Genomic DNA, 4,367 nt, shown 5'->3' on the forward strand with positions numbered 1-4,367 from the left:
ACTACAGACCCCCTTTATTGCCAAATGATTACCCCACAGTAAACATTATCACCTAGCTCATCATGTGTTTTTCTTATTTGATTCTTGTCTGTTTCTCTCACTCTTTTCAACTTGGATGTAGCTCCATGAGGAAGGGAATTTTTGTGTTTTAATTACTCTTGAATTACTGCACCCACAAGAGTCTATAGTAAGATGTGTGCTCAAGAAACATTTGTTGGATGATTAAAAGAATCAATGATTTTACACTTCCTCTCCGCCTTAACTGTGGTTTTGCAAAGTTGGAAGAGAAATTACTCCTGATTTTTCATCTGATGGAGAGGAAGAGCAAAAATATAGTATAGCTTGTAGTTTCTTACTAATGTAAATTTCTTCACCACTCATTTTACTCAATGCGCTGGGAAGCCCAACAAAGTACAAACCTGATCACACAATCTTCAGCAAATATTGGATGAGTCTTTGAATCTTTATCTGGCACATTTGCTAATTTTACTCTCTGTTTCTTTTTTTAGTGTACTTGACCTGTCCTTTCTCTTTAGCAAGATAACATTATGCCAGGCCGCTGTGAAAACACAGAAAAAAAAAAACAACAACAAAAACTTCTGCCCTCTCTGAGGCTTGAACTCAGGACCTTCAGATTATGAGACTGACGCGCTGCCAACTGCGCTAAGAGGGCAGCCTCCAACACTGTTTTGTATTTAAAGGAAAATATGAAATATTATTTTCCAAGCACCCATGCTTTATCAATTCCCAACTTTTAAAGAATACAATCAATACTACTTGAAAATCACTCCACAGAAATCAGTGCTGCAACTGAAGAATTTCACACTCAAGTGCAGTGTAGTCCACACCTTTTTGGTATTCACTCAAAGATAGGACCATCTGGGCTGTGGGACTGGGGACATAGTGCCTGTTTTTTTGCTTTTGTGTTCTAATGATGTGGTTTTCTTCTGCCCTCAGAGATCTTAGTCATATTACAGCTTCCATGTTCTCCTTTGTGAAAAGAAACATAGGAAGTGCCCAGTTACATGTATTAGTTCACCGATTGACTGACCGAATAAATGAATGAATGAGTGATTAAATAGTCCTCACATTTGTCTACAATTCATATTTTTGTCTTACTATCTATCTCTACTTACATCGACAGGATTGGAGACTTTTTCCCCGCTCAAACCGAAAACTGAACTTAATAAAGGTTGTCTGGTATTTTTTAGCCTGATGTGCCATTAATTATAGTAAGAGATTTGTCAAGATTATCTCATATAGTCCAATTGAATTTTGGCAGCAAAATTATGTATCATCATCTGCACTTTCCAGTATACTGGAGGCTCAGAGATGTTAAGTAATGTTCCTAGGGTCTCAGAGCTGCTAGGTGGCAAAGCCTTAATTGAGAAGCAGTTTTTTGGATTCCAAAACATGAGCTCTTTCGTAGCTCCAGCTCATGATTTGTCTGCCTGTTCTTCTCCACAGTAGCCCACTTGGCCAAATACCAAATATCTAATTCCCAACCTCCTCTGTGCCAGACTTTTGGGCTTAGACTTCTAAGTCAACCTTGACTCATTCTCCTTCTTCCAACACCACACCCATTACTTGCCAAATACTGAACAGTATTCTTGTGCAATTCTTTTGAATCTATCACTTCCTTTCTCTTCATTCAGTACATATTCATTGGAGAGCTGCTCTGTGCCAGGCACTGTAGTAGGTTCAGGTGATTCAGAAGGAATCTGATGGCCCCAGACTTCAAGAGATGGAAGGGACCATCCACTTCCAGTTTCCCTGGCATTTACAGCAAAATACCTCTTTCTAAAATATCAGTTTCATTCATGTCACTCTTTTGTACTCTGACCATACTTGATTTCTTAGTTTTGATATGATTTTGCTTTCTCTCACTCTAGCCCTTCTTTCTACCTACATTGTGAGTTTGCTCTATAACATCAATTAAATCCATGGGTGGATGGTGTTGTTTAGTTCTTCAATGTGTTTTCCCATTTGTTATCCACTAGATCTATCAATTAGTGAGAGAGGAGTGGTAATATCTACACGTGTTATTGTTGATTTTTCTGTTCAAATTTATCAGTTTTTAAAAATGTGTTTGGAAGCTCTATGTCCAGAGGCACACATATTTAGGACAGTTATTTCTTTGGCGAGCTGACGCCTTATAATTATGTAACATCTCACATTATACGTGGAAATTTTCTTTGCTTTGTAATCAACTTTATCTGGTATTAATATATCCACTTCAGCTTTTTTTGATTAATGCTTGTGTGGTGTATCTTTTAGTATACTTCATTTTCAGTTTTACATATAACTTTTAATCTTGTATATAACTTTTAATCTCACATATAACTGTATTAGAAGTGAGCTTCTTACAGTTAGCATATTTATTTTTCATACATTTTGACAATATTTAATGATTAATTGATGTGTTTAGATTATTTCCATATAATATTATTATTGATGAGTTTGCATATACATTTACTAATTATTATTTGTTAAAGATTTGTTCCCTTTGTTTTTCATTCTTTTTTGTTTCTCTTCCTACCTTCTTTTTGCTTATTTAAACATTGATTGTAGGTAGTCTAGTGATTTCTATAAACATACTTAACATTTCACAGTATACTTATGTATACGTATGATTCTGTGACTTAGAATCATAAATCACCACTCATGTTAAATATAGAAACTTCCCTTTCATTTAGTCTCTTTACCATAACCCTTTTATGTTATGTATATAATATTCTAGATACAATGAAAACTATATCAAAGTTATAATTTTCACTTTCAATCATCAAACATACTTTAAAGAGATCAGGAGAAGAATAGTAGTCTATCATATATACCCACATAGTTCCTACTTCTGCTACTGTTTCTTCATTCCTAGTATTCTAAGTTTCCTTCTGGTATCATTTTTCTTGTCTCAATAGCAGACTTACTAACCGTTTTCTAGCACTTCTGCTAGCAATGGATTCTCTGTTTACCTTCAAATGAGAATGTATTTCTTCCACATTTATGTCTGAAGGATATTTTTGCTACACTTGGCATTGCGTGTTAACAAGTCTTCTCTTTCAGCGTTTACTAAATGTTATGTCATTTCTTTATGGGCTCCATGGTTTCTGATGAGAAATCCACAACTGTTCAGATTGTAGTTTCCCTTTCGTTTTCCTCTGTCTGTTTTCAAGAATTATTTTTCTCCTTTTGTTTCCAGCAATTTAATTGTGATATATCTGAGTGTGGATTTTTTTGGGGGTTTATCCTGCTTGAAGATTGCTGAACTTCTTGAATCTGGTTTATGTCTTTGGCCAAATTTAGAAAGTTTTGAGCCATTAATAATTCATTTTTTTTTCTTTTTCACGGGCCTCTTTCTCCTCTTCTTTTGGGTCTCCAATGATGAGAATACACGACCTTTGTTATTTTTCTATTTGTCCCTGAGGCTCTGTCTGTATTTCAAGACACACTTTTCTCTATGTTACTTAGATTAAATAGTTAGTATTGTTCTATCTTCAAATGTACTGACTTTTTCTCAGTCATCTCTTGCTATTGAGACAATCCAGTGTTGTTGTTTATAATTTGCTTGATAACTCATTAATACATTTTTCAGTTCTCAAGTTTCAATTTGGATTTGTATCTTTCCATTGTCTGCTAAGACTTTCTAGCATTCCATTCATTTTCAAGAGATCTTGCTTCTAATTATTGGAGTATTTAATAATCGTTGTTTTACAGTATTTGTCGATGATCACAACATCTGTGTCATCTCAGTACTGGTATCTGATGATTCTGTTTTCCAAGTGAATTAAGATTTTCTTTGTTCTTCATAAGTTGAATAATTTTGGATTATAACCCGGCCATTTTTGTTTATGTTATAAGACTTTGTGTCTCATTCATATCTTATGGAGACTATTGCAATTTTTGTTTTTGCAGGCACTTGACTGCCTTGTGTGCAAGTTCCGAGTACCAGCCAGCCTTCTATCTGTTGTAGTCTCAAAGTCCATTCCATTTTCAAAGCCTTTACCTTACTATTTGGAGATCTCTAGAGTGTGAGCAACCCAGCGGCCAGTGTGGACTTGGACAGTGGGCTATCACTTACTTCAGTTTTCAAAGACTATGGTATGTCGTTTAGGATCAAAGCCACTTCTTCCCAATTTGCAGGTGCGTCCAGGAGTTCACAAACAATCTTATGTGTTTACTTTTCACAGTGCTTTCCAATATTTTCTCGTTATCTGGGACTCGGCGTTTCAGTCTACTGCAACTGGCAAGAAAGCTGGGGCGTTATTCTCCCGGCTATGTCCTGTGTTCTCAGGATTGTACCACATTTAGGGACAAGCTGCAGGAAAAACGGAGAAGAAGAGCAATTGGGTATGTTCCTTGGGATC

General features: G+C 35.7%; 1 non-coding gene across 1 annotated transcript; it reads right to left on the reverse strand.

Moving 5' to 3' along the window:
* Window positions 1–600: 600 nt before the first annotated feature.
* Window positions 601–673, reverse strand: TRNAM-CAU (transfer RNA methionine (anticodon CAU)). The gene has a single exon. It is a non-coding gene; the product is annotated as a tRNA-Met (tRNA).
* Window positions 674–4,367: the final 3,694 nt, after the last annotated feature.

Source organism: Diceros bicornis, chromosome 14 (genome assembly GCF_020826845.1).
Source record: "Diceros bicornis minor isolate mBicDic1 chromosome 14, mDicBic1.mat.cur, whole genome shotgun sequence".
In the NCBI taxonomy this organism is placed as follows: Eukaryota; Metazoa; Chordata; class Mammalia; order Perissodactyla; family Rhinocerotidae; genus Diceros; species Diceros bicornis.